Consider the following 12,500-nt stretch of genomic DNA (forward strand, 5'->3'; position numbering starts at 1 on the left):
GGGACTTAGTGCACTGAGCCGTGCGGCGGCAGGTAGACGTGCTCTCCTTCCCGAGGAGGTAGACGTGCTCTCCTTCCCAGGAGGTAGACGTGCTCTCCTTCCCGAGGAGGTAGACGTGCTCTCCTTCCCAGGAGGTAGACGTGCTCTCCTTCCCAGGTGGTAGACGTGCTCTCCCTCGGTGAGTAGACGTGCTCTCCCTGAGCTGGCAGGTAGACGTGCTCTCCATGGCGAGGGGGGACTTAGTGCACTGAGCCGTGCGGCAGGAGGTAGACGTGCTCCCCGCGGCCGGGCGGGCACTTAGCGCGCGGAGGCTGGAACCGCGGGGTAGACGTGGTCCCCGGGACGAGGGCCGCCTGGTATCGCCCGCCCGGCCCCCAACCCCCCCCCCCGCGGGCGGCGTAAATGAAGAGAGGCAGTCGGCATGAAACCTTCTTTTATTAAGTGTTGTTAAACCTTCTTTTATTAAGTGTTGTTTTCATCGAGCGTCTTTCATTAAAGGTTGTGTTCTGAAGCAGTCTTTTCTTCAACAGCGCTGTTCTCCGGGGAGAAGGTCTGCCGGCATCTCTAGAAATCTCCCCCCGCCCCTGACCGCCTCCCCCCCCCGCCCCCGTTGCCGGTTTGCGCGGCGCCCCCCCTCCCGACGTTGCCTCTTGCCGCTACCCCCGCCCCCCCCCCGCTGCCGGTTTGCGCGGAGCCCCCCCCTCCCGACGTTGCCTCTTGCCGCTACCCCCGCCCCCCCCCGCTGCCGGTTTGCGCGGAGCTCCCCCTTCCCGCCGTTTGCCTCTTGCCGCTACCCCCGCCCCCCCCCCGCTGCCGGTTTGCGCGGAGCCCCCCCTTCCCGCCGTTGCCTCTTGCCGCTACCCCCCGCCCCCCCCCGCTGCCGGTTTGCGCGGAGCCCCCCCTTCCCGCCGTTGCCTCTTGCCGCTACCCCCCGCCCCCCCCCCGCTGCCGGTTTGCGCGGAGCCCCCCCCTTCCCGCCGTTGCCTCTTGCCGCTACCCCCGCCCCCCCCCCGCTGCCGGTTTGCGCGGAGCCCCCCCCTTCCCGCCGTTGCCTCTTGCCGCTACCCCCGCCCCCCCCCCGCTGCCGGTTTGCGCGGAGGCCCCCCTTCCCGCCGTTGCCTCTTGCCGTTACCCCCGCCCCCCCCCCCGCTGCCGGTTTGCGCGGAGCGCCCCCGCCTGCCGTTGCCTCTCGCCGCGGCCACCACCGCCCCCTCCACACCCCCGGGCCCCCGTTACCGGTTTGCGCGGAGCCCCCCCTCCCGACGTTGCCTCTTGCCGCTGCTGCCACCCCCCAGCTCCCCACACCCCCCGGCTCCCGTTAGCGGTTTGCGCGGAGCCCCCCCTTCCCCCCTTCGCGGGCTGCCGCTTCCCTCCCGGGCTGCCCGGCTGCTCTCTAACCCCTGCGACCCGAGGCGGCGCTGTTAGGGCGGCCGTGCCGGTGCCCCTTGCCGCAGCTAGCCTCTCGCCGCTGCCCCTCCCGTCCGTCGTCCCCCGTCCACAAAACTTGCTGCTCTCCACGCTGGAGCCTGCACGGGGGAGGTTGCGCTCCGCTCCTCCGGCCCTAAAGCCGCCCTCGCCCGCCCCCCGGCTTGCCGCTTGGCTCGGCTGCCCGCCCGCCCGCTAATCCCCCCAACGCCCCCACCCCAAAAACACCCCAGCCCTACCGCATGCCGCTCCCCCCTCTCCCCGCTCTCGCTGACCGCTGCCACCCCCCCCCCACCCCTCCCCCCCGAAACAAACCCCCCAGCCCTACCGCATGCCGCTCCCCCCTCTCTCCCTAGCCTGCCCCCCCCGCCGTCGCTTGCTGCCGCCGGCCGCCAGCCGCCCGCCGCCGCCGCCGCCGGGACCCGCCTCGGTCTGGTGGCGCTGCGCTCGGAGATCCCCGGCTACCCGTCCGTCCGTCCCTCCCTCCCGCCCCGCCCCGGGGAGGGCCCGGGGCAGCGCGGGCAGGCGGGGAGCAAAAAAAGGCGCGGGCGCCAAAAAACGTCGGGGTCCCGGGGGTGGCGGAGTGGGGCGGCGGCGGGGGGCGGCGGCGGGTACACGGCGCCGGGTCCAGGGCGCCGGGTCCAGCCCGTCCCGGGGCGGGGACAGGTGGTGTCGTCCGTCCCCGCCCCCGTAACCTGCTCTGAAGCATCCGCTTCCCGCCGCGGTTCGCCCTCCACCCCCCCGCCGCACACAGCAGCTGCCGCTTCCCGCCGCCTCTGCCCCCCCGCCCCGGGATCAACACCCGCCGGGTCCAGCCGGTCCCGGTCCCGGGAACCTGCTCCGGGGCCAGCCGGAGCCACGCCCCCTCCTCTGACGCTTCCAGCTGCCGCCTCCCCTCCCACCCCCCAAAACTCACACTGGCCCTCGCCGGCCCGCCCACCCGCCTACCTGCTTGCCCGCCGCCGCTGGGTGGCGTGCCGGACACTCGCACACAGGTACACAGACAGGGACACAGGGACACAGGCACTCAGGCACACAGGGACACAGGGACACAAGGACACAGGGACACAGGCACTCAGGCACTCAGGCACTCAGGGACACAGGGACACAGGGACACAGGCACTCAGGCACTCAGGGACACAGGGACACAGGGACACAGGGACACAGGCACTCAGGCACACAGGGGACACAGGTGGCGGGCCGGAGGCCTCTCTCCACTGTGTGGCAGGGGTCCAAGAGCCACCCCAGCCCAACCCAGAGGGTCTTTTGCACCTCTCTAGAGGCCACCCAGAGACCCCAGGCCGCAGCAGAAGCCTCCCCCGCATGCTCTGCAGGCTTCCGACCCACCCCAGGCCGCACCAGAAGCCTCCCCCGCAAGCTCTGCAGGCTTCCGACCCACCCCAGGCCGCAGCAGAAGCCTCTCCCGCACGCTCTGCAGGCTTCTCCAGCCACCCCAGGCCGCAGCAGAAGCCTCTCCCGCACGCTCTGCAGGCTTCTCAGCCACCCCAGGCCGCACCAGAAGCCTCCCCCGCACGCTCTGCAGGCTTCTCAGCCACCCCAGGGGCCGCACCAGAAGCCTCTCCCGCACGCTCTTCAGGCTTCTCAGCCACCCCAGGCCGCACCAGAAGCCTCCCCCGCACGCTCTGCAGGCTTCTCAGCCACCCCAGGCCGCACCAGAAGCCTCCCCCGCACGCTCTGCAGGCTTCCCACCCACCCCAGGCCGCAGCAGAAGCCTCTCCCGCACGCTCTGCAGGCTTCCCACCCACCCCAGGCCGCAGCAGAAGCCTCCCCCGCACGCTCTGCAGGCTTCTCAGCCACCCCAGGCCGCAGCAGAAGCCTCTCCCGCACGCTCTGCAGGCTTCTCAGCCACCCCAGGCCGCAGCAGAAGCCTCTCCCGCACGCTCTGCAGGCTTCTCAGCCACCCCAGGCCGCAGCAGAAGCCTCTCCCGCACGCTCTGCAGGCTTCTCAGCCACCCCAGGCCGCAGCAGAAGCCTCTCCCGCACGCTCTTCAGGCTTCTCAGCCACCCCAGGCCGCACCAGAAGCCTCCCCCGCACGCTCTGCAGGCTTCTCAGCCACCCCAGGCCGCACCAGAAGCCTCTCCCGCACGCTCTGCAGGCTTCTCAGCCACCCCAGGCCGCACCAGAAGCCTCCCCCGCACGCTCTGCAGGCTTCCCACCCACCCCAGGCCGCAGCAGAAGCCTCTCCCGCACGCCCTGCAGGCTTCTCAGCCACCCCAGGCCGCACCAGAAGCCTCTCCCGCACGCTCTGCAGGCTTCCGACCCACCCCAGGCCGCAGCAGAAGCCTCTCCCGCACGCTCTGCAGGCTTCCGACCCACCCCAGGCCGCACCAGAAGCCTCCCCCCGCACGCTCTGCAGGCTTCCGTCCCACCCCAGGCCGCACCAGAAGCCTCCCCCGCACGCTCTGCAGGCTTCCGTCCCACCCCAGGCCGCACCAGAAGCCTCCCCCGCACGCTCTGCAGGCTTCTCAGCCACCCCAGGCCGCACCAGAAGCCTCCCCCGCACGCTCTGCAGGCTTCTCAGCCACCCCAGGCCGCAGCAGAAGCCTCCCCCGCACGCTCTGCAGGCTTCTCAGCCACCCCAGGCCGCAGCAGAAGCCTCCCCCGCACGCTCTGCAGGCTTCTCAGCCACCCCAGGCCCCAACAGAAGCCTCTCCCGCACGCTCTGCAGGCTTCTCAGCCACCCCAGGCCGCACCAGAAGCCTCCCCCCGCACGCTCTGTAGGCTTCTGACCCACCCCAGGCCGCAGCAGAAGCCTCTCCCGCACGCTCTGCAGGCTTCTCAGCCACCCCAGGCCGCAGCAGAAGCCTCTCCCGCACGCTCTGCAGGCTTCTCAGCCACCCCAGGCCGCACCAGAAGCCTCTCCCGCACGCTCTGCAGGCTTCTCAGCCACCCCAGGCCGCACCAGAAGCCTCTCCCGCACGCTCTGCAGGCTTCCGACCCACCCCAGGCCCGCACCGGAAGCCTCCCCCCGCACGCTCTGCAGGCTTCTCCGCCACCACAGGCCGCACCAGAGGATCTTTTGCACCTCTCTGGACGCCACCCAGAGACTCCAGGCCGCACCAGAGGCCCCCCCCCCCAACCATTTACAGGCTGCAGTGCCAGCCTAGGCCCCGCTGGCAGCCTCCCTTGTCTGCTTTGGAAGGCCTCCCATCCACTCCAGACCTGCCTGGAGGCCTCCCTCGACTGCTCCCGGGGCCCTCGAAGCCACCCTAGGCCTTTCTGGAGGACCTGCTCGACCGCTCGGGCGGCTTCTGACGCACCCTCGGCCATCCGGCGCCCAGCAGCTCCCAGGGCCAGGCACCGGCCTCCCCCTCCGGCCGCCCCTGGGGCCGGGGGTGGCTCGGACTCGGCGCCCCCAACGTGTCGTCCCGTCCCCCCCCCGCCCCCGCACCGCCGAACATTCGCTGCAGCCGAGGGCTTGCCGCTCGACGCCTACCCCACCCGCCCAGCCCCCCGCTGCGGCCCGGCGCTGCCCCGGCCGCTGCGCCCCGCCTCTCATCGCTCCCCCCACCCGGCAACCGGCCGCCGGGCACGGCAAGTCCCAGGGCAGGGAACAGGTGCTGCCGGGACCCCCGTGCTGGCTGCCGGCTTCCCGGGGCTGCCCCGGGCACGGACAGGTCGCCCCCCCGCCCCGGCGAATGTTCACCGAACCGGCTGCCGGCTGCCTTCGAGCACCCCCCGCCCCCCCGCCACTATCGTCCCCCCCCGCCCCCCCCTCCGCCTCCGCTGCCGCTTCTCCCCGCACCGCCTCCACTGCCTCCCCCCGCCGCCGGCGAACGAGTCGGCGGATCCGTAGGGTGCCGGGAGCCCGAACGGCGAGCGGCTCCGGCTGCTGCCGGGACCGCGGGGATTCGAGCCGGTCCGGCCGCGGCCGGGACCCCGTGCCGGAAGCCGGCATCCCGGGACGGCCCCGGGACGGCCCCGGTCGCCGGCCGGGTGACGTTCAGCGAAGCGGCTGCCGCCAGTCTTTGGGCCTCCCCCGTGCCGGGGCCCGCGGGGATTCGAGCCGGTCCGGCCGCGGCCGGGATCCCGGGCCGGACGATGGCTTCCCGGGCCGGTCCCGATCGCCTCCCGGGTGACGTTCACCGAAGCGGCTGCCGGCTGTCTTCGAGCCGCCCCCCCCCCTCCGCCTCCGCTGCCGCTTCTCCCCCGCACCCCCCTCCACTGCCTCCCCCCGCCGCCGGCGAACGAGTCGCCGGATCTGTAGGGTGCCGGGAGCCCGAACGGCGAGCGGCTCCGGCTGCTGCCGGGACCGCGGGGATTCGAGCCGGTCCGGCCGCGGCCGGGACCCCGTGCCGGAAGCCGGCATCCCGGGACGGCCCCGGGACGGCCCCGGTCGCCGGCCGGGTGACGTTCACCGAAGCGGCTGCCGGCTGTCTTCGAGCCCCCCCCCCCTCCGCCTCCGCTGCCGCTTCTGCCCGCACCCCCTCCACTGCCTCCCCCCGCCGCCGGCGAACGAGTCGGCGGATCCGTAGGGTGCCGGGAGCCCGAACGGCGAGCGGCTCCGGCTGCTGCCGGGACCGCGGGGATTCGAGCCGGTCCGGCCGCGGCCGGGACCCCGTGCCGGAAGCCGGCATCCCGGGACGGCCCCGGGACGGCCCCGGTCGCCGGCCGGGTGACGTTCAGCGAAGCGGCTGCCGCCAGTCTTTGGGCCTCCCCCGTGCCGGGGCCGCGGGGCTTCGAGCCGGTCCGGCCGCGGCCGGGATCCGGGGCCGGACGATGGCTTCCCGGGCCGGTCCCGGTCGCCTCCCGGGTGACGTTCACCGAAGCGGCTGCCGGCTGTCTTCGAGCCCCCCCCCCCCCTCCGCCTCCGCGGCCGCTTCTGCCCGCACCCCCTCCACTGCCTCCCCCCGCCGCCCGCGAACGAGTCGCCGGATCTGTAGGGTGCCGGGAGCCCGAACGGCGAGCGGCTCCGGCTGCTGCCGGGACCGCGGGGATTCGAGCCGGTCCGGCCGCGGCCGGGACCCCGTGCCGGAAGCCGGCATCCCGGGACGGCCCCGGGACGGCCCCGGTCGCCGGCCGGGTGACGTTCAGCGAAGCGGCTGCCGCCAGTCTTTGGGCCTCCCCCGTGCCGGGGCCGCGGGGATTCGAGCCGGTCCGGCCGCGGCCGGGATCCCGGGCCGGACGATGGCTTCCCGGGCCGGTCCCGGTCGCCTCCCGGGTGACGTTCACCGAAGCGGCTGCCGGCTGTCTTCGAGCCCCCCCCCCCCCTCCGCCTCCGCTGCCGCTTCTCCCCGCACCCCCTCCACTGCCTCCCCCCGCCGCCGGCGAACGAGTCGCCGGATCTGTAGGGTGCCGGGAGCCCGAACGGCGAGCGGCTCCGGCTGCTGCCGGGACCGCGGGGATTCGAGCCGCTCCGGCCGCGGCCGGGACCCCGTGCCGGAAGCCGGCATCCCGGGACGGCCCCCGGACGGCCCCGGTCGCCGGCCGGGTGACGTTCAGCGAAGCGGCTGCCGCCAGTCTTTGGGCCTCCCCCGTGCCGGGGCCGCGGGGCTTCGAGCCGGTCCGGCCGCGGCCGGGATCCGGGGCCGGACGATGGCTTCCCGGGCCGGTCCCGGTCGCCTCCCGGGTGACGTTCACCGAAGCGGCTGCCGGCTGTCTTCGAGCCCCCCCCCCCCCCTCCGCCTCCGCGGCCGCTTCTGCCCGCACCCCCTCCACTGCCTCCCCCCGCCGCCCGCGAACGAGTCGCCGGATCTGTAGGGTGCCGGGAGCCCGAACGGCGAGCGGCTCCGGCTGCTGCCGGGACCGCGGGGATTCGAGCCGGTCCGGCCGCGGCCGGGACCCCGTGCCGGAAGCCGGCATCCCGGGACGGCCCCCGGGACGGCCCCGGTCGCCGGCCGGGTGACGTTCAGCGAAGCGGCTGCCGCCAGTCTTTGGGCCTCCCCCGTGCCGGGGCCGCGGGGATTCGAGCCGGTCCGGCCGCGGCCGGGATCCCGGGCCGGACGATGGCTTCCCGGGCCGGTCCCGGTCGCCTCCCGGGTGACGTTCACCGAAGCGGCTGCCGGCTGTCTTCGAGCCCCCCCCCCCCCTCCGCCTCCGCTGCCGCTTCTCCCCGCACCCCCTCCACTGCCTCCCCCCGCCGCCGGCGAACGAGTCGCCGGATCTGTAGGGTGCCGGGAGCCCGAACGGCGAGCGGCTCCGGCTGCTGCCGGGACCGCGGGGATTCGAGCCGCTCCGGCCGCGGCCGGGACCCCCGTGCCGGAAGCCGGCATCCCCGGACGGCCCCGGGACGGCCCCGGTCGCCGGCCGGGTGACGTTCACCGAAGCGGCTGCCGGCTGTCTTCGAGCCCCCCCCCCCTCCGCCTCCGCTGCCGCTTCTGCCCGCACCCCCTCCACTGCCTCCCCCCCGCCGCCGGCGAACGAGTCGGCGGATCCGTAGGGTGCCGGGAGCCCGAACGGCGAGCGGCTCCGGCTGCTGCCGGGACCGCGGGGATTCGAGCCGGTCCGGCCGCGGCCGGGACCCCCGTGCCGGAAGCCGGCATCCCGGGACGGCCCCGGGACGGCCCCGGTCGCCGGCCGGGTGACGTTCAGCGAAGCGGCTGCCGCCAGTCTTTGGGCCTCCCCCGTGCCGGGGCCGCGGGGCTTCGAGCCGGTCCGGCCGCGGCCGGGATCCGGGGCCGGACGATGGCTTCCCGGGCCGGTCCCGGTCGCCTCCCGGGTGACGTTCACCGAAGCGGCTGCCGGCTGTCTTCGAGCCCCCCCCCCCCCTCCGCCTCCGCGGCCGCTTCTGCCCGCACCCCCTCCACTGCCTCCCCCCGCCGCCCGCGAACGAGTCGCCGGATCTGTAGGGTGCCGGGAGCCCGAACGGCGAGCGGCTCCGGCTGCTGCCGGGACCGCGGGGATTCGAGCCGGTCCGGCCGCGGCCGGGACCCCGTGCCGGAAGCCGGCATCCCGGGACGGCCCCGGGACGGCCCCGGTCGCCGGCCGGGTGACGTTCAGCGAAGCGGCTGCCGCCAGTCTTTGGGCCTCCCCCGTGCCGGGGCCGCGGGGATTCGAGCCGGTCCGGCCGCGGCCGGGATCCCGGGCCGGACGATGGCTTCCCGGGCCGGTCCCGGTCGCCTCCCGGGTGACGTTCACCGAAGCGGCTGCCGGCTGTCTTCGAGCCCCACCCCCCCCTCCGCCTCCGCTGCCGCTTCTCCCCGCACCCCCTCCACTGCCTCCCCCCGCCGCCGGCGAACGAGTCGCCGGATCTGTAGGGTGCCGGGAGCCCGAACGGCGAGCGGCTCCGGCTGCTGCCGGGACCGCGGGGATTCGAGCCGGTCCGGCCGCGGCCGGGACCCCGTGCCGGAAGCCGGCATCCCCGGACGGCCCCGGGACGGCCCCGGTCGCCGGCCGGGTGACGTTCACCGAAGCGGCTGCCGGCTGTCTTCGAGCCCCCCCCCCCTCCGCCTCCGCTGCCGCTTCTGCCCGCACCCCCTCCACTGCCTCCCCCCGCCGCCGGCGAACGAGTCGGCGGATCCGTAGGGTGCCGGGAGCCCGAACGGCGAGCGGCTCCGGCTGCTGCCGGGACCGCGGGGATTCGAGCCGGTCCGGCCGCGGCCGGGACCCCGTGCCGGAAGCCGGCATCCCGGGACGGCCCCGGGACGGCCCCGGTCGCCGGCCGGGTGACGTTCAGCGAAGCGGCTGCCGCCAGTCTTTGGGCCTCCCCCGTGCCGGGGCCGCGGGGCTTCGAGCCGGTCCGGCCGCGGCCGGGATCCGGGGCCGGACGATGGCTTCCCGGGCCGGTCCCGGTCGCCTCCCGGGTGACGTTCACCGAAGCGGCTGCCGGCTGTCTTCGAGCCCCCCCCCCCCCTCCGCCTCCGCGGCCGCTTCTGCCCGCACCCCCCTCCACTGCCTCCCCCCGCCGCCCGCGAACGAGTCGCCGGATCTGTAGGGTGCCGGGAGCCCGAACGGCGAGCGGCTCCGGCTGCTGCCGGGACCGCGGGGATTCGAGCCGGTCCGGCCGCGGCCGGGACCCCGTGCCGGAAGCCGGCATCCCGGGACGGCCCCGGGACGGCCCCGGTCGCCGGCCGGGTGACGTTCAGCGAAGCGGCTGCCGCCAGTCTTTGGGCCTCCCCCGTGCCGGGGCCGCGGGGATTCGAGCCGGTCCGGCCGCGGCCGGGATCCCGGGCCGGACGATGGCTTCCCGGGCCGGTCCCGGTCGCCTCCCGGGTGACGTTCACCGAAGCGGCTGCCGGCTGTCTTCGAGCCCCACCCCCCCTCCGCCTCCGCTGCCGCTTCTCCCCGCACCCCCTCCACTGCCTCCCCCCGCCGCCGGCGAACGAGTCGCCGGATCTGTAGGGTGCCGGGAGCCCGAACGGCGAGCGGCTCCGGCTGCTGCCGGGGACCGCGGGGATTCGAGCCGCTCCGGCCGCGGCCGGGACCCCGTGCCGGAAGCCGGCATCCCCGGACGGCCCCGGGACGGCCCCGGTCGCCGGCCGGGTGACGTTCACCGAAGCGGCTGCCGGCTGTCTTCGAGCCCCCCCCCCTCCGCCTCCGCTGCCGCTTCTGCCCGCACCCCCTCCACTGCCTCCCCCCGCCGCCGGCGAACGAGTCGGCGGATCCGTAGGGTGCCGGGAGCCCGAACGGCGAGCGGCTCCGGCTGCTGCCGGGACCGCGGGGATTCGAGCCGGTCCGGCCGCGGCCGGGACCCCGTGCCGGAAGCCGGCATCCCGGGACGGCCCCGGGACGGCCCCGGTCGCCGGCCGGGTGACGTTCAGCGAAGCGGCTGCCGCCAGTCTTTGGGCCTCCCCCGTGCCGGGGCCGCGGGGCTTCGAGCCGGTCCGGCCGCGGCCGGGATCCGGGGCCGGACGATGGCTTCCCGGGCCGGTCCCGGTCGCCTCCCGGGTGACGTTCACCGAAGCGGCTGCCGGCTGTCTTCGAGCCCCCCCCCCCCCTCCGCCTCCGCGGCCGCTTCTGCCCGCACCCCCTCCACTGCCTCCCCCCGCCGCCCGCGAACGAGTCGCCGGATCTGTAGGGTGCCGGGAGCCCGAACGGCGAGCGGCTCCGGCTGCTGCCGGGACCGCGGGGATTCGAGCCGGTCCGGCCGCGGCCGGGACCCCGTGCCGGAAGCCGGCATCCCGGGACGGCCCCGGGACGGCCCCGGTCGCCGGCCGGGTGACGTTCAGCGAAGCGGCTGCCGCCAGTCTTTGGGCCTCCCCCGTGCCGGGGCCGCGGGGATTCGAGCCGGTCCGGCCGCGGCCGGGATCCCGGGCCGGACGATGGCTTCCCGGGCCGGTCCCGGTCGCCTCCCGGGTGACGTTCAGCGAAGCGGCTGCCGCCAGTCTTTGGGCCTCCCCCGTGCCGGGGCCGCGGGGCTTCGAGTCGGTCCGGCCGCGGCTGGGACCCCGTGCCTGTCGCAGGCTTCCCGGGACGGCCCCGGAACGGCCGCGGTCGCCGGCCGGGTGACGTTCACCGAGGCGACTGCCGGCTGTCTTCGAGCCCCCCCCCCCCCGCCGGAGCCGCGGGGATACGAGCCGGTCCGGCCGCGGCCGGGACCCCGTGCCGGAAGCCGGCATCCCGGGACGGCCCCGGGACGGCCCCGATCGCCTCCTGGGTGACGTTCACCGAAGCGGCTGCCGGCTGTCTTCGAGCCCCCCCCCCCTCCGCCTCCGCTGCCGCTTCTCCCCGCACCCCCTCCACTGCCTCCCCCCGCCGCCCGCGAACGAGTCGCCGGATCTGTAGGGGGCCGGGAGCCCGAGGCGGCGAGCGGCTCCGGCTGCTGCCGGGACCGCGAGGCTTCGAGCCGGTCCGGCCGCGGCCGGGATCTCGTGCCGAACGTCGTCTTCCCGGGACGGTCCCGGGAGGGCCCCAGTCTCCTCCCGGGTGACGTTCACCGAAGCGGCTGCCGGCTGTCTTCGAGCCCCCACCCCTGCCGTGGCCGCGGGGATTCGCCCCGGTCCGGCAGCTGACGGTTCCCTGTGTCGGACGCCGGCTTCCCGGGACTGCCCCGGGACAGCCCCGGTCGCCTCCCGGGTGACGTTCACCGAAGCTGCTGCCGCCTGTCTTTGTCCCCCCCCCCCCGTGCTCTCCCTCAGGCGGGAGTTAGACGTGCTCTCCCTCGGCGAGTAGACGTGCTCTCCCTCGGCGAGTAGACGTGCTCTCCCTCGGCGAGTAGACGTGCTCTCCCTCGGCGAGTAGACGTGCTCTCCCTCGGCGAGTAGACGTGCTCTCCCTCGGCGAGTAGACGTGCTCTCCCTCGGCGAGTAGACGTGCTCTCCCTGGGCGAGTAGACGTGCTCTCCCTCGGCGAGTAGACGTGCTCTCCCTGGGCGAGTAGACGTGCTCTCCCTGGGCGAGTAGACGTGCTCTCCCTGGGCGAGTAGACGTGCTCTCCCTGGGCGAGTAGACGTGCTCTCCCTGGGCGAGTAGACGTGCTCTCCCTGGGCGAGTAGACGTGCTCTCCCTGGGCGAGTAGACGTGCTCTCCCTGGGCGAGTAGACGTGCTCTCCCTGGGCGAGTAGACGTGCTCTCCCTGGGCGAGTAGACGTGCTCTCCCTCGGCGAGTAGACGTGCTCTCCCTCGGCGAGTAGACGTGCTCTCCCTCGGCGAGTAGACGTGCTCTCCCTCGGCGAGTAGACGTGCTCTCCGCGGAGATCGCGCTTGTCGCCAAGGGGTCGCTGTTGCGCTCTGCCTCCGCCTACGTCATCGTACAAGCCGGCGTGATTTCTGCGACCTGCCGCTGGGCGGAGGTCGGCTGGTTGTGCGCTCGCGGAGCTGACGGCCCTCCAGTTCCGTATATGAGGGAACAAGCGACGCCGAGCACTCCCAGGGCAGCGCTGCCGAGCGGCTGCTCCAAGCCACCCGCCAGGCGGCTGGGCAGGGGTCCGTCTGGCTTCTCGGTGGCTTTCGCCCGGGTCAGAGAGGGGACCCGCGGGGCCGAACAAAGGCGCGGCGGTTTGGAGCGGCCGCTGGCGCACCCTCAGCGGTGTTGGATGGGTTTCGCTCGTCCGTGAGCCGGAGCCCAGCCCGGGCTCGGCAACGAAAGCGGGGAAAAGAAAAAAAGTTGACGAGTGGCTGGCGCCGGCCACTGCCGAAGTGTGGAACCCCCGAAGCGAAGTTTGCCCGGTGGGGCA

Source organism: Melanerpes formicivorus, unplaced genomic scaffold, assembly GCF_026170545.1.
Source record: "Melanerpes formicivorus ecotype bairdi unplaced genomic scaffold, bMelFor1.0.p_v2 SCAF_201, whole genome shotgun sequence".
Classification (NCBI taxonomy): Eukaryota; Metazoa; Chordata; class Aves; order Piciformes; family Picidae; genus Melanerpes; species Melanerpes formicivorus.